Consider the following 24386-nt stretch of genomic DNA (forward strand, 5'->3'; position numbering starts at 1 on the left):
TGTTCTTGCTAATACTCAGCACGTTAATTGCCATCCACGACTCTTAAGAATCAAATCTCTCTTAAAGCATTAGTCATTGGTTTGGATTTTTTCCTAGTTTGGAAACTTCACTCCAGTTATTTAGGTTCTCTAAGCATCACTTTATTTATGTCTATTTAGAGTTTTTGAAAGAATTAACTTATACGAAGTATTGAGATTTTCTCAGCGTATATTGTAAACTCAATAAAAGATCACTATTTGTATCATTGATATTATTACTCATCTGGTCTAGGTCATATATCATTTAGAAAAAACAATAAGCTAATTATTAGAATTCCATGAAATTGAAATCTGTGTCATGCACTTAACTTAGTACTAACTTTCAGTAACTAATTTAAACCTAGAAATTACTTTAGGAAATATGAATTGCTAGCAATCCCATCTGAGATGAGGCAACTGAGGTTTAGGGTATGCATAAATTTTTCAAGATCTTGCAGCTAGAACACACTGAAGCTAGAATTAAATCTTGTGTTTTATAGCCTCCAGGGCTTGTTCTCAAAAAGTATTAAATAAACTGCCATAAAAGTAGAATACTACTTTAGAAATTTAGTCATTGAAAAGATTGGTGTTAAATTGTTTTCAATTATTTCTCTGGTGGGAATTTAACTGTGTCTAGGTTTTACATTTTTACTGGGTGCTTTCTTCACTCAGTGAGATAGTTCTTAGAAATCTCATCCTCCCCTATATTCCCACTCTCCCAGTGGTTTTGTTTTGAGCAGCACAAGCAAATCTCCCATTATCTCAAGAGTCTAAAGCTAGTGCTAAACTCAGAACCCAACCTCACTTATCCTTTGAAATATCCTGTCTTTCTCTTCTGGTCCTTAGCCCTGTTTATGACTGAAAATTAGACCTAGGTCTTAGGTCTTAAAATTAGCTCTTAAAATTTTTAGGTCTTAAAATTAGCTCTTAGGACTAAGAGTTTCTTAAGAAAATAGGAAACGGATAGTAATCAATGTTTACATCTCCATAAGGATAAGAATTGACCTTCAGGTATAGTAGAATGAAAATAGCTATCACAGAGAGGTTTCTAGTAAATACATGTGGATGAAACTTTAATACAATGAATAAAACCAAAATCAGTATAAATTAAATATTCAGTTTAAATGTGCTAACATCCCATTACACATGCCCTAAATCAAATCTGCAATAAAAGTTTTCAGATTAATGATTAAAATCAATCATATTATTGTATTATAATTCTCTGGATTAAAATACATTTTAATATAAACATTTGAAAGAAATAAATGTCATTCTCTTTGACTTTATGCTTATGTTTTCGATTTATACTTGAAAGTTTGAAAACAGAGAAATAAATTATGTGGCTGCTTCACATTAGTGTGAAAACTCCTCTGACACTGTAAAAATAACAACAGCATTAAGTTACTTAAATAATTTGTGGTGTTTGAAGAAAGCTCATTAGCACCTTGTAAATTTTCACATAGCCTGTGTTATAACATCATTTCCAGAAGAGCTATCATAGCACAAAAACAAATCCCATGTGCAATTAATAACTGAAAGATTCATTGAATGATTTTGAATAGACGACACTACATAATAAAGAATAAATTCTCAACATGCCATGTAGGGCTGACACATTAATATGTTACACTAGTAGAAGTTATTCCTGCCTTGACTTTTTAAAAATGTGTCCACCCACTTGAAAGATTATCTCTTTACTATAGTTTCTGCAATTTACTAGACAATGCTATTGAAAATAAACTCATATTATTTTATGGTTTTGATCACTTTCCTTCAAAATTTCCATGCATTATATTCCTGAAAATATGGATTTTGCTTTTTTATTCTTATATACAAATACTATAAAAGAATATTTCAGAATTCAGTGTATCCTATCAGTAGTATTGAGATTTAATATTCAACAGATAAGCTTTTGAGTAAGAGAAAGAACCTCTTTGACTCACGTAACTGCACTTTTACTCCTGTAACCATAGGCTAAGCAGAACTTCCGCCGTAGAAATTAAGACACAGCTGACTGGAGAAGATGATGTGTATGATGTGTACCCAGCTCTAAGAAGACCCTTACCTTAGGAACTAGTAAAGAGACAACAGAATTTATCCCTGCTACAACCATTACTTCTGCCACAAATCTAGCTCTCCAGTTCTCACCATCAAACTTCATGGAAACATAACTATTGGGGAAGAAAAGGAGTCAAAACTGAGAGTCACTGACACCATTATTGTAAACAGGGGAATGAACTTGGAAAGGCTACTCCCATGCACACAGGTAAGGGGGCCTCGAACGTGTTAATTCATAGAGAACTGAGGTAGTGAACTATCAGCCCTTCCTGGGCACTTGCTGAACTGCAGAATCCTCAGGACTACCCTTCCACTACTTTTTCTGCTTGATGAAAGAAATCATGTGTATATGCAGTTTGAGGGTGTAAGTGATAAAAGAGACTAATGACCTCTAATCCATTTTAAGGGGATTTTAGATCCAGAAGTGGTTAAGTAAAAAATGTCTCTAGAAAATTATATAGGAGAATATTAACCTGACAACGAGTAAAGATACTTAATCTTAAAAAGTGCTAACCGTGAAGAGTGCTATGTTGTATCACAGTAATTAAAATATGTACATGAAACACACACATATATGAAAAGATTAAAGAGGCAAACCACATGGTGGAAGAATGTATTTGTAATACATAAAGCTGGTACAAATTTTTATGCAGAATATATAAAAAACTGCCACAAACCAATGAGAAAACAGACAATTCAATAGAAATGAGTAGACAAAACTTTAAGAGAATTATATTGGCAGAAAGTGTGCCAGCTTTAACCAAAAGAGACAGAGTAAAAACTCAAAAGAGGTTTTTGGAAATTCAAACTTTTACAGAGAGAAAGTAGGCTAAGAAAATGACTCAGGTGCAAACAAGGGTTATTCTGCTAGAAATAGGGAGGATGACTTGAGGTGAAATCAAGAATTCTGAAATCCATAAGGCAGAGCCAAGAATCATGGAAAATCATTTAATGATAAGTGTATTACTGAAACTCAAGGAAATTCAACATTGACCTTGCAGGATTTTAAAAATACTGAGGAATATTTATTCCTGGGTACTGCATACCACTCACCTCCTTTTGTAAAGGAATGTCTGTAGTTGTATCCTAGACTGTCTCCTTTGTTATACTGTGTGTATTTGTATTGAGAAAAACAGAAAAGTTTTCTTTTCGATATATAGGTCTTCAGGTTGAGAAGAATTATACTTAAGGAGTTACACATAAAATTTAATGTGAATAATAGATTCTAGAATCTTCACAGAATGACACTTTTCAGAGTAGGGGAAGAGAGGGAGTTTATTTTGCATATGCAAGGTTCATCAGTGTTTGGTAATTAAAGGGAACAAGACTGTAGCCAGCCTTTGAGATGGCTTTCAATGGCCTGTTGTTCAGGCCATTGGTATTCCCCTCCCACACTGAGTAGGGCAGATTTAAGTGACTAATAGGATGTCTTACTGCAGGAATGAAGAGTGCAACTAGTCATTTTTTTTTTTTTTACAAAAATGCTGAATTACTTCTATAATAAAAAAAAAAAAATGAGAGCCATGGAGAGGATTTTTTTAAGAGGATTTCTTTGGATAGAGTGATGCTGTGAAATCTTACCCTTCCCCACTGGCAAGATACATCCTCTCACAAAAGAGAAGGTTCTTAAGGAGGTCACTTGAAGAACTCAGTACAAAGACAGTGAAGTTTAGAGTACAAAGCGAACTGGTATCTAAGTTATGAATAATAATCAAAATGGTATGAGATAAACAAAATAGGGGTATAATTTAGAAATACCTGTTTTCAGTCAGAGCAGGGCTGTTAAGGTTTTTCCATGGATTGAATGTAGGCCATAATACAAACACACCAAATAATTGTAGTATTGATTTAGGACCTCTCCAAGAGAGCCTTCCTAAGTGAAAACAAATCATAGCAGGGAGAAACAGAGGTATGTCTGGATTCTGAGTAGCTGGGGAAGTAAGGAATGGACAATCAAAACAGAGACACGCTGGAGTTCCCTAGTGGCTCTGTGTGTTAAGGATCCAGTGTAGTCACTGCTGTGGTTGTGGTTACTGCTGTGGTGTGGCTTTGATCCCTGGCCTGAGGTACTTCTGCATGCCACTGAAAGGACCAAATGGAGATGCACTCATCTTCATGAAGGAAATTGTAGGTTAAATATTACCAGCATTGTGGAATAGCTGGTGAAGGGGAAGCATATCCATCAGAGACAAATTGAAATGCTCTCCCAATCCAATAAGTACTTTTTTTTCTTTTCACCTGTGGCATGTGGAAGTTCCCAGGCTAGGGGTTGAATGGGAGCTACAACTGCTGGCCTATCTCACAGCCACAGCAACCTAAGATCCGAGCCATGTCTGCTCTCTCTACACAACAGTTCGCAGCAAAGCCAGATCCTTAACCCACTGAGCAAGGCCAGGGATCGAACCCGTGTCCTCATGGAAACTAGTTGGGTTCATTACCACTCAGCCACAATAGTAACTCCTTCAGTAAATACTGATAAAAGTTCTGGCCCCAGTTCATGACAGTATCAGCCAGACGAGAAATTGACTGCCTCACTGACTCTCTTCTTACATACGATCTCTGGAAGAGTGAAACTCTTTGGTTAACAAGAATAACTCCAGTCATATAACTTTCCTGGACAGCAAGCTTCTTCTCTACAACATCCTGTTTTGAGTGAGGAGAGTCCATTTTAATTCATATTTGGAATTTTTAATATTTTAATATTATAGTTGTTTTCAAAGTAGCTATAGTATTTTGTTTGTTATTTTTTTGTTTTGTTTTGTTTTAGCTTCAGTGATAGGAAAATTCATGAGGTGCACCTAAGATTTCATCCAGCAGCAGAGGAAATCCAGTACCCATTGGTTATGTTTTAAAAGGTAATCAAGGACCAAAATAAAATTGTTTTATGATAATGTTCTTACAACTGTGTCTCTTCAAAGTACTAGTTCAAATGACATCTTTCTCTATATGAGCTAATAGGATTCATTGGAAATCAAATATTTCAGATTTCCAGATTTCCTTTACATATATATCCATCTCCCATTTCTTCTCCCCATACTCACCTCATCACAGAATTACAAATTCCTTTAGACAAAAGATAAAATAATAAAATAAAATATAAGAATAAAGTAAAATTCAAGTTTATCTCATGGGGAGCAACTTAGATAACAAGGCTTTCAAATGGGCTGTGTATGGCAGGTTTTTCATTTTTTTTTCCCTCACCATTTGATTCTGTAGTTTACACACTCTGAATTTGCATTGGCTATACCAATGTGACATAAACCATTTCTACATTATGTGGAACAAATGAAACATTCAATTGTTCCAGGTTCATCTTGGCTGTGTTCATTGATAAGAAGGAAAATTTTGTCTGTTTCTTACTTTCTGCCAGATATGGTTTTAAGGGCTTTACGTGGATCAATACATTTATTTTTTATAGGGTTGTCGCTATGTGGTAGGTACTATTAGTCATTCTGTAGTTAAGAAAATTGAGGAACACAGCCTTAAGTCACTTAGAGTCTACAGGTAATATGTGACAGAAATCAAATATAAACCCAGGTACTGTGGCTCTGTAGGCTGTGTCCTTATCTACTGCATTGTATCACCTGTAAGTCTAAAATTGTACTTTACGTATTTTCTTTTATCCAAGCTATTTCTTAAAAAGAAGACAGAAGATAGAATTTTATCAGATTCAGGTAATTATAATAATCATAATAAGCAAGAATATAAATTATTGTTTTTATTTCTCAAGTTCAGATCTTTAAAATATGCCTGAATTTTTAAATTACTTATAAATAATATATCTTTAGGTGTTTGGAAAAGTATGCTTATACTTCTACAGTCATTGACTGAATATTAATTATGAATCACTGTGTTTTAAGACTATTTAATCATAAATCATTTTACTGAAGATTAAAAATGGCAAAATATAAACATTTTAGAAGAATTCAAAATTGTCTCTCTTTTAGAGTATTTATTTTTATTCATTTTTCCTCTTTCTCACACAGCACTTACATCTATGCTAGCTCCATTCATTTCAAATGAGTATGTTTCTTATGAGTGGATGGAGACTTAGAAGCATCACTCTCAGATTTATGTCATGCAAAGTTTTGATCTATGTAAAGAAAAATTTTCATTAAATCTTCAATAAAAGAGTGACATTAATATATAAGATAGGTCTTTGTTCTCACGAGAATGTAAAAACTTAAAATTTTTACAAAGATAAAATAACTTCTATAAAATTGACTTTAAAAAAAAAACAGAAAAACTTCAGCATGTGTTGTGTGTAATGTAGAAAATGAAATGAAGCAGTACCATGAGGTTCCTAGAATTGACGTTCCTGACATTCCTCTTCCCAAGCTCTTTAATTTCTATTACAATATTTACAGCCATACCAGAAGTGTAGAGAAGGGAAATCTATTGTAAAATGTTCACTCAGCCCATGGACTATGTAACTCGAATTATTACCCTCAGAACAAGTTCAGAAAGAGAAAGGGCCAAGGATGAAAGACACATTGAACTAGATTACTTTTCTGTCCCTAATTCTAAGTTGTACTGACTACACTGAAACAAGAATGGGGATCCAATTATTCACTTTCATTGAACCAGTCAGAATGAGCCTCCCATTGATTTTTGCAGTATTTAGTCGCTCAAGGAAAATAATTCTGAGGAATGATGACTGTAAACAAACATGTTATCAAAAAACGTGTCCTGTGAATTATTTTTGCATTATGCAGAGAAATAACAATCTGAATTTCAAGATTCTTAATCATGGTCTTAATGAAACACAGAAGTCAAAAGGAAAGAGACTAATGTACTCTAAGAATAAACCAAGAAAATAAAAATTAAACCAAAAATATTATGACAATAAATAAGCATCCCTTAATATACAAAGATTGTGAGACATTCTTAAAAATAAAATATGTAGAGATTATAAGAAAATATCTTATAAATGACACAAAGCAGAAACATTTTTAGAAAAAAGGTAATTTGATATAACAGAAAGCAAAATAAATAAGTGGGGAATGGTAGATCTTTTTTGACTGAAAGGATTATTGTAAGATAAAATTTTATAACACTGAAACTAAGCCTTGATAACAATTCTTTAGGCATAAAAGTTAATCTATGAGGTTGTGAGAGGAGTACTATTTAGTGTCTATTCATAGCACACAGTTCCAATGTCCTTGCATTCAAGTCTGTCAGCTTTGGTTGATAAAAAGTAACAATTGGCTAGACTGTGAGAGCAATACCCAAGATTGATCTCATTCTTTTAGAATAGAACTCCTCCATTCTTTACCAGTTTTCAGTGTTTCTTTGGTTTGGGGAAATATATACAGGTTGCCTTTCAGAGAGTGGTAAGTTCAAAAGCATTCCACTCTCTCCCACAGCATCAGTCCATAGTGAACAGGAGAAAAGCCATCTCATGTCTCTAAATGCTAGAAATGTTGCAAAGCCTACCCCCTCCCAAGCCACTAACTAGAGACCCACTGTGTTAGGGACTTGATATGAATAAAATACACAAAACCTTGAATCAAGAAGTCTTGTTTGTAGCACATGGAAAGGACTTTAGCATTAATTGAGAGAGAAATGTCCTTCTCCTCATTAGGGGTACTGTTGGTGCCTATTAGAGCCTGAAAAACATGTCTCTAATCAAAGAAAAGACTGACAAGCTTATTTGACAGCAGCTTGAAAGTGTTTCATTGGTTTATAAGATTCATAGAATATATTGGGTAAAAGGGAAAATAGAGGAGCTTCTTGGGCAAAACAAGACTTTGTTATTCTCAACCAAAGGACATTGGAATTTTTGAAAAAAGTAGAAAGACCAATGTGAGAATTGAGGATAACAGAGGCAGAATATGTCTGAAAGTGAGTTGTTGGAATCACAAGATGAAAATCATGACAATATCAAAAAGTCTGAAAATTTAATACATACTCTCAAATTCCTACTTTACCAATTTTTTAGACTTCTCTACAATAACTGAGCATGCATTAACATGATAAATATTAATAAAAAGATGTATAATGTTAATGTTATTTTTATTCATGTATAATTCACAAAATTTTGGTATGCCAAAAAGGGTGTGATAGTGAGCTATGTAAGGGTATGTACTGAGTAGGCTACACAGCACAAGCTTCTCTCTTGATTTTCTCAAGTTAAATTTAAAAATTCTTGTCAGATGCACTATCAAAATATTGAAACTGTTTAGAAGATTTGGTAAACAGAAGGCCAATCATGCCTGTTAATATCTGCCCAAATGAACTGAAAACATGTTCACATGAAACCCAACATGCTGACGTTTATAGCAGTTTTATTCATAATTGCCAAAACTTCAAATGAGCCAACACATCTTTCAATAGGTAAATGGATAAACAAAAGTACCATACAATGGAATATTATTCAGTGATAAAAAGGAGCATTAAGCATTTTCAGAACATAAAGGAATCTTTAATGCATTTTGCTAATTAAAAGAAGCTAATCTGAAAAGGCTATATACATACTGTGTTTTCCATCTATATAACACAGAGAAAACTGAGGAGATAGTAAAAAGATCAGTGATTTCTGGAAGTTCAAGGGAGGGAAGAGGAGAAAACAAGATGAGGCATAGAGAACATTTAAGGTGTGAAAGTATCCTGTATGATACTGTAATGGACACATGTCATTAAAAAAAAAAAAAAGAAAACTTACAGAATATATAATACAAAGGTGAACCTCAATATATGGATTTTTGTTAATAGTTTTGTAACAATATTGACTCATTAACAAAAACAAATATACCACTCTAATGCAGGGTATTAAGGATAGAGGAATCAGTGGGGAAGGAAAAGGTCAAAGTATATGGGAACTTCCTACATTCAGCTCAATTTACTGAGTTTTGTGGCAAACCTAAAGCTGCTTTTAAAAATGTATTTATTGGGAATTCCCATTGTGGTGCAGCAGAAAAGACTCCGACTAGGAACCATGAGGTTGTGGGTTTAATCCCTGGCCTCGCTCAATGGGTTAAGGATCCCGCATTGCCGTGAGCTGTGGTGTAGGTCACAGACGCGGATGGGATCTGGTGTTGCTGTGGCTCTGGCATAGGCCGGTGGCTACAGCTCCGATTGGACCCCTAGCCTGCGAACCTGCATATGCCATGGTTGCGGGCCTAAAAAAAAAAAAAAAAAAAAGGGGACAAAAAGACAAATACACATATATATTTACTTAAAAAATATGTATTTATTAAAAAACAAAATAAAACAAAACCTCTGTGTATAATGGTTCTGGCCTGGATTTCTAAAACACTGCTTGGGAGGCAGCAGAAACTAAAAGGTCAAAACCAAACTAAACATTGGCAAATTCAAAAGAGACTTCTGAATCCTAAATATGATAGGAAAAAAACTTTTGGAGCCATCCACCATGTGGATGGATAGTCTCACTCACTATTTGGACCAAACACTCATGAGCTGTGGAGCTCTCCTCACCCCACTCTCAACCTACCCTCCTCACACACCCCTGTACCCACATGGGGTGTGCACACACACTTGATCTCCAGGATTACATCAGACCTTTACCTCCTCACAATACCCTTTGGAGAGGGCATTATGTCAAGAATGATGAAAGTTAAGTTTTAGCGTATGTCAGGAAAGTAAGAGGACTCAAAAATGAAAATGTGTTTTCAATAAAAAGTAAAGAAATCCTGAACTGGAGCACTGAGATTCTTACCTCATTTCAAGCTTTTATGGATATGTATGAAATCAAACTCTATTTCCTTAACCAGAGCAAGTTGTGCTCAACAATTAACTGCAGTTTGAGTCTATATACACACTTACATGGAGTCAGGATGCTAAGACAGGTGCAATAGGAGAATCAATGGGCTTTTTACTCAGAACACTCTCCTCATGACAAAAATAGAAAGACACTTCTAAATATGTGACAGTATGCATTAAGGCAACATGCATTAATTATTTTGCACTACATGTGTATGAATGCATGTGTGTGTGTGTGTGTGTGTGTGTGCTGAATTTCTCATGACGGCATAATTATATGTGACATGTTCATAATTACACTTGCTTGTGTACCCCACTCCTCTTCTACTATACTCTTTTTCATTTGTTGGCCTCCTTTATAGAATTGCCCTTCATTCATCAGAGCAGACCTAATCCCAGTTTCTGTGCTTCCTCCGAAGTTTGCCACAGTCTCTGTTAATGAAAATAACAAACTGTTGTATTTACCTGTTAAAATATTACAATATCCATTAGAATATGAAAGTCTTAAGGATGGGAGCTTTATCCTCTGTCTTGTAACACTAGTTTCAAAAAGCAGTTTAAAAAGTATACATCTGATGTGTGTATGTTTCTTGGTGTGAGACAAGGCATTTCGAGTCATCAGACCAAGTGTTTCTTAAAATATTCCTTTGAGGAAGATGTTTGCCAGCTTTATGACACAGAAATAGGAACCCAAAGAAATTGTGACATATACATAATCACAACACTAGGAATACTGAATTAAGTCATGTCCAATCCAGAGCATATTTTTGTTGAAAAAGAGAAAAAATTATTGATTAACAGCACCAATAGTAGTGAAAAATATACAAACACAGACATATGCAAATATATTTCAGGGAAATAACATAGGTGGCAACTTTTAAAACTTAATTAGGGAGTAGAAAATATTAATACTGGGAAACTAATATCACTGCCATAAAATTACATATATTTCATAATCTATAAGTAAAATCGTTACTCTTATTTGTTGTATAGGTGCTATTCACCTATTGTTCAAAATTTTGAAAAAAAATTATAATGTAGAAAGTGTAGTACTATGTAGAACATAGATTTAAAAAATCACATCTACACACAATTCTATATCTTGATCTTAATAATATTTTCAGAAGCTTTCTAATTATAACAAATATTTTTGGAAAACATTTTCATGACGTAGCAATAATTATAATGATGATACAAATAACTGGTATTAATGATAGCCTATTTTTTGCCAGACTTAGAGCTAAGTGTTTTATATATACTATTCTTACGTAGGATTTTAAAAATTGAGGTATAATTGACATATAATATGATATTAGTTTCAGTTGTATAACATAATGATTTGATATTTGTATACACTTTGAATTGATCACTACAATAAGTCTAGTTATCATCTGTCACCATACATAGTTACAATTCTTTTCTTGTGATGAGAACTTTTAGGATTTACTCTCTTATCAACTTTCAAATATGCAATACTGTATTATGAACAATAGTCACCATGCTGTATGTTTCATTCCAGTAATAGCAGTTTTAATATTTTGATATATCAACTTCCCCTAACTGAGAAGCAGCCTTGTATAATTGTTGGGAGTCTGGATCACTTCATAAGGATAGCTAGACTTCATGTCTTAGAACTTTCAGTTCAAGTAAATTAAACTCTGTGCAATTCAGCTTTCTCAGATTTGAAATAGAAGTAGGTATCTCAAAGAGTTGTTAGCATTAAATGAGCTAATACATTTAAATCACTTAGAGAGTACCAAGGACAAAATAACTCACTTAAAAGAATTATAAGTCTGTGTTTTTGCCATAATGAATAATGCACACCAATATACAATAAAATAGTTTAATGCACATTTTATATCTACTCTATATATAGTGCTGAGAATGGAATCACTAGAAGAGATATTTTGCATATTTTCATGGCCTTTGATTTATACCACCAAAGTTCTTTCTCAAATTTATGCTCCGGTAATTTCCATTCAGCATAAATAAAACATACTGAAATGTTCTCTTTTTTTCTTATCAGAATTATTAAACTCTGTGATTTTGTTTCAAAATCAATAGCTTAAAAATAGTCTATTAGCATTTTAAAATTTTACCTATTTTCCTAGTAAAGTCCTAGTGAATTGCTCATCAGTTTGAATAAGTATTTTATATGTTAAGACTATTACACTTCTTTGGTTTATTGTATTTTTTTTTCACTTTGACACATTTTGTCGTATGGCTAGAAGAAAGTTTTAATTTTTTTCTGTAGTCAAAATGGTTAACATTTAACATTTTCATTGTGATTTTTTTATTTTAATACCATACCATGTGATAAAATATACCACATAAATATAGTAAATATGGTATATAATATGATACCACATTCAGTGTAACATATTTGCATATAATTTCATCTGGATATATACATATATATTACACTGACTCCATTCTAACAATATAATTTGGAGCACTATATATTCTTCAACATTTTGCAAATTCAGCACCAACATATTACAGAAAAAATACATTACAAAATAATATAATTGAATATATAAAATCATGAAATGGAGATTTCACTTTCACAAATTCCCATCAAAATAGGAACCTTTAAAACATTCTTACACAAAAAAAGCAAGTTAACTCTGAAAGCATTTTCATTTTTGAGGTTTTTCTGTGTGAAAACATACCCTAGCCTATTCATTTTGATCCCATGAGAACTGCAGTTTTGGTAAATATAGACTTTCTTATGTGAGTAAACCACTGCCTTTGTGGGGGTCACATTTTGTAGGTTATCTCTTTTGGATTAAGCAGATATGCTAACATGAGTGTTTGAAGTAGCTGGATTTAGTGGACAGTTGTCAGCCCAAATAAGGGAAATATACTGCATATCTGAAAACTTTTAAAATGTAATCTTGCAACCATAAGAAGGAAAACATTTAATTAAAACATTCTTGTTTCTCTTGGAGCCCAAGTAAATATTAGCGGGGCCACCTGCACTAGGAGGTTTCTGCTTCTGTGGTGCAGCTGCAATACAACATGTTTAAAACATAAATCCATTAGATGCTTCATTCAAACTCATAATCAGTATTTATTAAGAGTTAGTCTTTAAGGGTAGTTTTACTCAGTTTTCTTAACCACTTTAAGCAGTTTTTAGTCTTTAAGGGTAGTTTTACTCAGTTTTCTTAACCAATTTAAGCAGTTTTGTTTTTTGTTCTTGTTTATGAAATTGTGTTTTGTTTCTTACCCCCAGAGAATTAATCTTATTTCTATAAATTAGCTAAAAATAGGTCATTCCCTAAAAAGAAAAAACATTTTATATATGTAAATGACAAATAATTTAAGTGTTTTTCTTCAGTACCACTGCCAGCTATAGTACCTAGGTTAGAATTCAGTACCAGCCTTATTCAAAAAGGAGACATTTAAAATATACATAGAACATAAGTCTCAGGAAATTGTGCATTTAAAAGTCAGTATTTAATACTATATGAAAAACAAAGATTTGAGGGGCCATATTAGCTGTCTCTGGCATTTAATTTAAGTGAGACATTTAATTGCTTAAAATATTTTTATACTTTTCTGAATAAAAAGCAATTATGAATATACCATTAATCCTAGAGTCATACATTTTTCATATTTGATATTGTAATATCTCAGGTTTTTAAAAGCCATAGGAATATGCTGACTCCTAAAAAAGGCTCAAATTTCTATTGGGGTATTTTTTTGCTTATTCATGAATCATACCTTAATTTGTTATGAATATCAAAAAAAGGAAAGAAAAGAAAATGATAGCTCAATAGGAACTAAAAACTCCTCCTTGTGTATATTTCCCAATAATTTCTTCACTTTTCTCAAATCTTTGGTATATAAAGAAAGATTTGTGGAGGAATGGATCTTTGCCAATAGAGATTATAACTTTAATACTCATAAAAAGTATATCTTGAAGTCTGCCAGTCCATCATGAGCATTGAGGTCTATGCTAATGGTGATATATGCCATGCCATTTTTATTTGAGTAATAAAATGTTTCCTATTTATACAACACATAAGAAAATTTAAAATGTCGTGATATTTAAAATAAAATAATATTTTTAAAGTCAGTGTATTGTAATAAAGTGATCAGTTCTTTGGACAGATTCTGCACCTTATAGGAATGAGATTTTCGATAGAGAAGGAAATGTAAGTCAACTGCTATATTATATTCACCTGTTCACACATTGGTTAATACTATTTGAAAACCTACCATGTACTGGCCCTGTTTTATGTATTTGGAATACATTAGTGAAACAAAACAAGGACCCCTTTGTTTTTGGAATTTACATTTTCGAATGAAGGAAAAAATAATGTTAGGCATGTAAGTTGGTGCATGTGCTAGAATACATTAAATATTGCTAGTAGTACTTAGATATTGTGACACATCAGAAAATAGGTAAACCATTCTTTATCCTCATGACTTAGTAATTAAAAGAGGATAGAAAAGAGTAACTTTTTTCTCTACAATATTTTTTTTTATTTCTTAAAGTTTTATTGAAATATAATTGTTTTACAATGTTGTAATTTCTGCTATACAACAAGGAGTTTCAGTTATACATGCACATACATTCTTTTTTAGATTCTTTTCCCATACAGATTCTCAAAGAATATTGGATAGAGATCCCTGTGCTATACAGCAAGTCCCCATAATGAATTAAAGAACTGTTCAATAAAACACTATCTGAGAATTATTTGTAAGTGTCCTAGTGTGATTTGGTGCAAGATATGCTTTTTCAGTTTAATAGAGTCCATTTTAATATATGTGATTAACACATTTTAGACATATGTCCATGTATTATAAGGCAAAAAATTACAATATAGTTCTCAGTAGATTCAAAATATTGATCAAACATATAGTTGATTGCTACTAAGAAAATACATTTATGAAAAATCTGTGACTAACCGGCATCAGAGAAAAGCTAAAACAGTATGCTACAACTTTTTCAGGATAAAAGATAAATCATATTTAATGAAAGATTTTCTGTAAGAATCATATTCTTTATGCAGCACTCTGCACATAGTTGTATTATATTTCCTGTGTTAAATGTTTCCACTTTCACTGTTAGCACAGAATAGTTCTGTGTTATTACTCCAAAAATTCTTAACTATAACTGAATATTAGATGTTTGCTTGGGCTTAATTTTTAAACATATGGAAGAAGCCCTCCCCACAGTGATTTTTCTTTATGGACCTGAGTTGGACCTGTGTGTAGGTACATTTACAAGCTCCCTAGTGGATTAAAGTGTGTAAGTTTGTGAACCATGAAAGTTGTTTGTCTTCTACTGTTCATTTTTCTCTTCAATTTCTATATCAGTTTTGGTTATCATAATCATACCAATTCTTTATAGTGTTCTATTCAATTTGATTTCTCCCATAATTCAATATTAGCATTTATTTTGAGTTTTCCAAGAGTTTTAAAAATAATTTGATCAATTTGTGTGATTGATCAGACTTGTGAGTAGGTAAATATACCTTAAACATGATTATAACTATACTGTGGTTATCAAAGTCTTGTCTGGGTGGCCTCTTAGGGGTCCTTGAGACCCTTTCAGTGGTTCATCAAGATCAAAAAACTATTAAGCAAAATAGAGATATATGCCTTTTTCACTTAGATTCTCTCATGGATATAAGTAGAAATTTGTAGAAACTATGTAACATTTTTAAAATTTTTCAAAATACAATTTGAATTAATTATACATTATGGAATATTTTCAGTTTAAAACAGTATAACAATAACTTCCATCATGTTCCAGTAATGTATCCTGAGAAAAAATAATTGGTATATGGTGTCTTATATCACAATAGTTTGAATGTGGAACCAGACGTAAGAATTTAGTTGTCTCCTAATCAGCCAGCCATTACAAGTATTCCCCAAAAGGTACAAGTAGGACACAAAGGTATCGCACTGTCACTGAACTATTTGGGAAAATATAGCTAATGATCAGAAAATATCTAGTAATTTTTATTAACATATGAGTTTATTTTTGTTATTGTTAATGAAATAATTATTACTAAATGAAGTAGTATACCTCTACATGTGAAGGTGAAAGTGGTTTTTATCTTTGGTAAACATTGGTATCACTCCTATTACAATTCCTAATACTTAACATTGTGAGCACTCACTTGCCTGCCTTGCTAAGTAATTTTATTAATTTTGTCTTTTCTACTACTGCCACTCTCAATTAATCAATTAACTCAAAATACCAAAGTACATATTAAACATTTTAAATATATTAAATATATATACATGTATATATATACACATATATATGTATTTAAAAGGAATCTCACATCTATAGCACTGAGACTTCCTAAGATTATAGTTTGAAACATTAAATATGATAAACATAATGAATTATGCTGTAAACAACTTTTGCAATGTGAAATGGTGAGGGAGAAGGCCATGGCATACTTATTTTTAGATTTTAAAAACTTCTATTCAGTCAGTTTCAGGGCTTGCAAGTGTATGTCATCTTTCTGGCAAGCTTCAGGTTGTAAACTGGACCTACAACCAAGTAAAAGTTACAGTGGAAGTTAAATTAATTATAATGTGTCTGTGTCATAGACACCAACAGAATTTAATATTATTGAGGACTGTTGTAAGCATTGCCTGCTTCTTTATCCTCAAATATAAAAGTCAAAAGTAGAACTATGAAGTATATAAAATACAGCAGCAAAAGCACAATTGAATTTTCAAAGTACTGTTGGCTTAAAAAAATGATAAGTAATACACAGTCCCAAGAGTGACTCCTAAGGTAAACTGTGGACTTTGAGTAATTATGATGTGTCATTGTAGGTTCATCAGTTATAATAAATATGCCATTCTGGTCATTGATAATGAGAAAAACTATGCGTGTGTTTGGGCAGTGTGTATATGGGAAATATCTATACCTTCCTCTTAAATTTGTTATCCAAAACTGCTATAAAAATACTATTTTTAAAGTGATAAATATAATTAACAATAGTTTTGGTAATGAAATAGTCTTATTTTATCTTTTCATTGAGATGTCTCTTTACTTCAGGAAAATATTATTTTAATTGAAATTTCCAGAACATTTGCTAATATCTCAAGAATATTGCCATAGGTAATTATATATATTTAGCAAAATCAGGCTAAAAATGCATATTTAATAAATTTACTGATGTTTTTTATTCATAAAAAACTAAAATATATAAATGAAAGCATATATCCAACACAGAGATGAGAGATTTTCATCTTTGAATAGAATACAGGTTCCACCTTAAAATAAAAATAATGTGAAAAATTAAAAGAAAGCTCATACATGACATAGAACTTCAATTCCTTTACACTGAAATATGACATTGTTGAATATACCGAAAAATCTGTCAATTACTTTTCTTTGAAATATAGATTGCATAAGGGAATGAAAGCATTGCTAACACTGAATCAAATTTCTATCCAAAATTCCATGAGGCAGAGAGCTGTGATTCCACTCAGTCAATGAATCCTGATACTGAAGGAGGCACAGAAATGATGGGAAAACTGAAATCAACTGTCAGGAAGATGCAATTGATCAGAATCTGTTAATAAACGAAGTCAACTGCTCTTCTTTCTGGTATGTGCCCCCAAGTATGTCACAAAAAATTGTACTTTATCTTTGCTCTGTGGGACTTCAGAAGGTGGTTTGTGTTTCTCTATATCCTACCATGATATGGTAATATTAAAAGTATAGAAAGTTTACTTGAATTTTCATCAGATGAATCCAAGGCAAATTGGGTGCAGTCTATTAGCCATATTTGACTGATAGTGAAATCAAGAAATTAGTAGTTTAAATACCTTGGTGAAAAGTCACAGGGCTAGGAAAGGTAGTCCTAAGACTAGAGACCCAGTATTTATTCTATGTTCTTTAAAAAAGTTTTTCTTTCTTTTTGTTTCTCTTTTTAGGGCCATACCCATGGCATATGGAGGTTCCCAGGATAGGGGTCCAGTTGGAGCTTTAGCCACCGGCCTACACCTCAACCACAGCAATGCAGGATCCAAGCCAAGTCTGTGACCTACACCACAGCTCACCACAACCTCAGATCCTTAACCTACTGAATGAGGCCAGGGATCAAAACCATGTCCTCATGGAAGCTAGTCATGTTCATTAACCATAGGGCCATGATGGGAACGCATAAAAAAGTTTCTTTAATTGTAAGTTTTATAAAAGCAGCTAGCAGTTACAGGGTGCTTATTTTATGGCAGTGCTCACACTGCACTAAGTCATCTATTTGCTAAGTAACTTCTGTCTCAAAAAAATTCTATGTGCCGATGAGAAATCTGAGGGATATGTTCACAGCTACCAAGTATTAGTAGATATTAAATTCGATGTGAGTGGTGGTCCATCTAATGGGCAATGGGGAGGAAGACATTCTGATCAACAAATTCAAAATGTTTTTAAAAGAGCATAAATTCTCTGATAATAAAACATTAAAAGGATGCAAATAAACAATGTGAAAGTAGATGGTACTCTAAGGAAATGCAATAAAGAGGCATTCTGAGAAAAATTTTTCTTCATTCATGTTGTGCATTGTAAAAACGTTTGGTTTTTAGTTTCTCTTTCCTTTCTATCCTTTCCACATCCCCTGCTCTTCCCTTCGCTACTTACTGCTTTTCCACTGCTACAATAGCTGAGGACACAACTTCTTATCCCAAAGTAATTGCTTACTCCAAGTAGATACTTAATAAGTGGGTAAAATGAGGTTTTGAAAATATTAACTAGGCATCATCTCACAATTTAATTGATTCATTTATTAAATAGCTATTTATTCAAGGCATTATACTATACACTATAAGTAAACAGAAGTGGCTTTCCTCTGATGAAGTTTATTAAATATAAGTGTAAAATTTAGCTTTTATCTCTAAATTTATTTAACTTTGTGATTATTTCCTTTTTTAACCCATTTCCCATTCCCTATTGCCCTCCATAAACTGTTAGTGATTTATTTTGATGATATTCTGTCAAGGATAATACAACCAGGCCTGTATTATCTTCTATGACTTGATTCAGTTTTATGGAAAGGGATTAGAAAATGTTTAGTGTTTCATTCAGATGGTTACTTTTCAAAAATACTTATCAAAAAGTAGAAGTTCCATCTGGGGATAAAATCCTGAGAATGAGTAGAAAGTTTTTTTGTGTCTTTGTTTTAAAGTGCTAATGTGCATTAAGTCTAAATTGGTACCCTTGGAGAACAATATAGAAAAATGAAATAAAGGCAAACGTAACTTAGTAAGTTAATCATTCATTTCAAAAGTAATAAAATTCTTCATAAATAAAGGTGTAGGGTTTTATTTCTAATTGTATATTAATCATAAGGAAATTTTTCCAATATTTAAATTTTGTTTAAAAAATATAAATTATCTCTTGATATGAACTAAAATATCCTTTTTACAAAATAATAATTTTATACTGGATATACTGGATATAACAAAATAATAATTTTATACTGGATATAACAATGATTATCCAGTTATTATTGAGACTTCGCTATGAGAAATTTAAGATATTTTATATGTAAAAAGCAAATAGATTAATTTTATATATTAAAATTTTTTTAATATATTTTTAAAGTATAAGAATTTTTAAAATATGGTTTGTGTATGAAAAAGGAAATTAAAACTTTATAAATATTATTACACATTAATAAAAGATAAAAACTATTACCTAGGAGTTCCTGGTGTGGCACAGTGGTTAACGAATCTGACTAGGAACCATGAGGTTGTGGGTTCGATTCCTGGCTTTGCTCAGTGGGTTAAGGATCTGGCATTGCCCTGAGCTGTGGTATAGGTTGCAGACACGGCTCGGATCCCACACTGCTATGGCTCTGGTATAGGCAGGCAGCTACAGCTCCGATTGGACCCCTAGCCCGGGAACCTCCATATGACGCAGGAGCAGCCCTAGAAAAGGCAAAAAGACAAAAAAAAAAAAAAAAAGTATTACGTAAAATATCCTTGAAATAACACTGTCGTCTGGCATCTTATCTCCACTCCCCATCCTTCCCAGTTTTTACTAAAGCAGATTTTTCAAATTATAATTTCCCATCCACAGGATATAAAATCACTTTAGTTGGTCACCATATAGATGTAAAGTGAACAGAAATTTCAAGAATGTGGAGTTCCTATCATGGCTCAGCAGTAATGAACCTGACTAGTGTACATGAGGATGCAGTTTCGATCCCTGGCCTCTCTCAGTGGGTTAAGGATCTGGCATTGCTGGCAGCTGAAGCTCTGATTCAACCCCTATCCTGGGAACTTCCATATGCCACAGGTGTGGCCCTAAAAAGACCAAAAAAAAAAAAAAATTCAAGAATGCAAAATAGATTTAGTTTTAGTTTGTAATTTGTTTTCTTTGATTTTTTAAAAAAAATTTCCTTTTATGGCCACTCCTGGATATTCCCAGGACAGGTGTCAAATAGGAGCTCCTGGCCTTTGCTATAGCAAAAGGGGATCTGGGCCATATCTACAACCTACACAGCCATTTGTGGCAATCTGGATCCTTAACCCACTGAGCAAGGCCAGAGATCAAACTGCATCCTTACAGAGACAATGTTGGGTCCTTAACCTGCTGAGCCATAATGGGAACTCCTCCTTTGATATTATTATATGTGTTTGTATTCTGAGCTGTGGTATAATATCTTTTTCTTACTGTTAATACAAGTTAATACATGTTTGAGAATCCCTACTCTTGAATCTGAAAAATCTGCCTGCATTTCTTCTCTAAAACATTTGTGATCAATTTTGAATGAAAATCCCTCATTCTTTCACCCATTTTCTTTTCTGAAAATTCTTGAATCAGTGACTGTAGGATTAGGTACACACTGCAATGCTCTCTACCATTTTTCAAATAGAAATCCCAGGCTTTTAGTGTGGAAAGAAAGACATAAAAATATGCTTTGGTTTCTTCTACTACTGAATCACAGAGAATAAAGGTCTCACTTTCTACTTTGTTTTTTGTTTTTTTGTTTGTTTGTTGTTTTTTTAATTTTTATTTATTTTTTGTCTTTTTTTTTGCCTTTTCTTGGGCCGCTCCCGCAGCATATGGGAGGTTCCTAGGCTAGGGGTCTAATCAGAGCTGTAGCTGCCAGCCTACACCAGAGCCACTGCAACGCGGGATCCCAGCCACATCTGTGACGTACACCACAGCTCATGGCAACGCCAGATCCTTAACCCACTGAGCAAGGGCAGGGATCGAACCCGCAACCTCATGGTTCCTAGTCGGATTTGTTAACCACTGCGCCACGATGGGAACTCCCTCACTTTCTACTTTGGATCTCACTTCCTTCACTATATATTTCTTTTGAGAAAATGGGAGGGGTTATGCACCGCTCTCCATAAGCAACATTTTCCAGGTATCTGCCTGAAGATATTGCCAGTGGAGATTTTCTTAAGAAATTCCCACAATTAAATACACTAGGAGAGAAAACCTAAAGCATCCCCTTTCACACTTCATATGCACCCATTGTTTCTAGACAAGTAAGAATTATGGTATAAAATATTTCACCTACACCACCCCATACCCCCCCACTCCAAGCAGAAGTTATGACAGAAAAGTGGCACAGGTAAGGGATTGGAAAGAGTATAAAGCCCCATTTGGTCTTGGAGACATGGTAAAGGAGGCAAAAAGAAATACAAGGTGAGATTATAACAGGAAACTGAAGTGAAAAAATGCAGTCCTGACCATGATGAAAGATCAAAGGTATCTTCTGAGAAAACACAGGATTCATACTATATATGAGCTGAATTGAATACAGATCTCTCATTGAAAATCACAACCTCAGAACATTCTATGGACAGATATCAGTAAGTGTAGTGATTAATTTGCAATTTATTTCTAAATGCTTATTTGAAAGGAAGGATTTTAAACTGATGTTTTACATTAGAATAACAAAATAGAAGAACATAGTAACTATTGGAAATGTGATATTCACCCATTATTACCTCTTCCATACATTGTCTATTTGGAATCCTCCTATTTTAATCTAACAGATTCATTAGCTTTTTTTTTTTTAAACTTATGCAGTTATAAGTTGTATATCAATTTTAAATTGTATTTTTTTTGGCTCAGTTTTAAAAAAAGTGAAAATAGAAGCAGAGTAAAAGAATTCTATGACAAAAAAAAAAAAAAAAAAAAAAAAAGATAGAGAAAATCTCTCTGGTATTTTGTCAGCTTGGCATTCAGTAATCCTTAGGGGAAGCTTGACTTCTGAATTCAACTTAATAGAAAAGCCCCTATGAACCCTGTCATGGGAATAACTATTACAGAATTTGACACAAGTGTAGACAAGCAGGATCATTGCAGCAGAAAATCCTATAGCAATAAAACAAAATTTTTCTTGACACAAGAAATCTAAGTTTGGCGATTATCAATTAGGCAGCTAGAGAAAGCTGATGGGACAGTAAGCTTGAAGTATAATTCTCCAAAGTTGCGGGAGAAGGAAAATATTTCCATTCCTGTGAGTAATTTGAATCATATATAAGAAAAATTATTATTAGACTACTAGGATCATTATTTCAGCTTTTCAGCTTACTAGAACAATCATTTTTTGTGATGAAATACATGATGAGTTAGAAAAACAATATACTTTTAAAGCATGTTGTTATATCTAGATAATGTATTATAAAACAATAGACAATAAAAATTCATTTTTTATTTGCCTTTTTAGGGCTGCACCTGCAGCAGATGGAGATGCCCAGGCTAGGGGTCGAATCAGAGCTGTAGTGTCTGGCCTACACCACAGCCACAGCAATACCAGATCCAAGCCACATCTACAATGATAGATCCTTTAACCCACTGAGTGAAGACAGGGATCAAACCTGCATCCTCATGGATGCTAGTCAGATTCGTTTGCACTGAGCCACGACAGGAACGCCAATAAAACAATTTACAGCAGTTTTAAACAATGTTAATGGCACAAATATCCTGCATAGAACTTATAGACTGGTTCAAAAATATCTTTTAGATATGAGGAAATTAAAATGTTGAAAATATTGCTCTGTGACACATATAGGTAATGATTAAACTATCAATTCTTCTTATGTCTAATGCAGCAGAAAACCAGTATCATGCTAAGATCTATATTGACAAAATAAATTGTTTACATGTAAGAAAGAAAATCCTATCACACTATAGGCAAATTGAAAGCAAATTTCTAGAATTAAAGTCTTACACTGTTAATAAATAAAATCTCTAAGATTTTACTTGGCATAGAAGCTAATGAGTTGGTCCGTCCCAGAATCATGGATTCTGGCAGAAGACCTGAGACATCTGTGTCAAGGAAAAAGGGGTTTTCTTAGTTAAAACAATAGAAGTAGCTATGGAATCAGCAGTTTTTTAAAAGATACCCTTTTCTATGCCCCAGTATCCACAGAATGAAACCAAAATTGCCAAGCGACACATGCACACAGAGTTGGCTAGAGTACAGGAGAGGGACTTGAAGCAAGTATGTTGGTCCATTGCTTAGAAAGGAGACACTCCATTCTAAGGCTGTCCACTATCTATATATTATTGAAAAGATAGAAAAAAATAGCCAATCCACTTCTGTTTGCAAAATGTGTAGAACTACGGAGACCCATTTATTTGGTAGTATATTATTTATGTTGAATAATTAATGAAAATAGAAGTTTTGCCTTTAATATGTCCCACACTATTGGTCAAATCAGAGCTGTAGCCACTGGACTGTACCACAACCTCAGCAACATCAGATCCAAGCAGCGTCTGTGACCTTCACCACAGCTCAGGACAACACCAGATCCATAATCCACTGAGCGAGGCCTCATGGATACTAGTCAGATTCATTTCCACTGAGCCATTATGGGAACTCCTTAAGATATTTTTTTAATATAATATCATCAAATTTTAAAGCAAAGAGTATACTGTGCATTTGCTTTTGTATTACATATATATTTGTACTTACTACATAAAGATAATAAGATTTTTTTACTCCTGGAGATCCAATTTTTATTTCTTTGTAGGTTATATTAATGCTCAACAACACATGTGTGCTAATAAAAAATTACCCATTATATTGTGTTCCACTAGTGAAAATTAATGATCAACATTTTAGGAAATTTCTACTCAATTCTATGTAAATTCTAATCCTTAACCTAATATTTTTTATAACTTATTCATAAGGAATTTCTATATTGGTAATAAATAAAATATGTTATTTCATTGACTCTTGACATAACTGTTCCAGTTACAGGATATCATCATCATCATCATCATTTAACCTCTGAAGGAAATGAGGGACAATTTCCATATTTTCTATTTCTTCATCCCTAGTAAGTTGGCAAGTTAGAGGTAGTAGGATCTAATCCAGAAAGGCTAGTCCATATCCCATAATCTTTAAATTATGTAATTGATCATCCAAGCTTATTCTCTTAATTAGAATTTGTCATTTTGAAGTTCCCTGTTGGCCTAGTGGTTAAGGACTTGGCATTGTCACTGCTGTGGTTGTCTCTGCTGTGGTCTGGATTCATTCCCTGACCCAGGAACTTCCATGTGCCATGGATGGGAAAAAAAAAAAAAATTGTCATTTTATGCTAAATCTCAATCTGATACAACTTCCAACAAA

General features: G+C 33.1%; 1 long non-coding RNA gene across 5 annotated transcripts in view; it reads left to right on the plus strand.

Annotated features, from left to right (window-relative positions):
• The window catches only part of LOC102163618 (uncharacterized), a 501092-nt gene that overhangs the window by 91247 nt on the left and 385459 nt on the right, over nt 1-24386 (plus strand). For 3 of the 5 annotated variants that reach the window (XR_014812954.1, XR_014812957.1, XR_014812958.1), the window contains 4 exons: nt 1992-2284; nt 4844-4931; nt 5705-5750; nt 17252-17389. This is a non-coding gene — a long non-coding RNA (uncharacterized LOC102163618). Of the gene's footprint in view, nt 1-1991; nt 2285-4843; nt 4932-5704; nt 5751-17247; nt 17390-24386 lie in introns of those variants that run through there. The other 2 variants (XR_014812955.1, XR_014812956.1) reach the window with 2 other exon arrangements.

This window comes from Sus scrofa, chromosome 8 (genome assembly GCF_054392235.1).
Source record: "Sus scrofa isolate SSC_HxYL_T2T_F1_AM1 chromosome 8, Sscrofa_HxYL_maternal_Yorkshire_Landrace_v2.0, whole genome shotgun sequence".
In the NCBI taxonomy this organism is placed as follows: Eukaryota; Metazoa; Chordata; class Mammalia; order Artiodactyla; family Suidae; genus Sus; species Sus scrofa.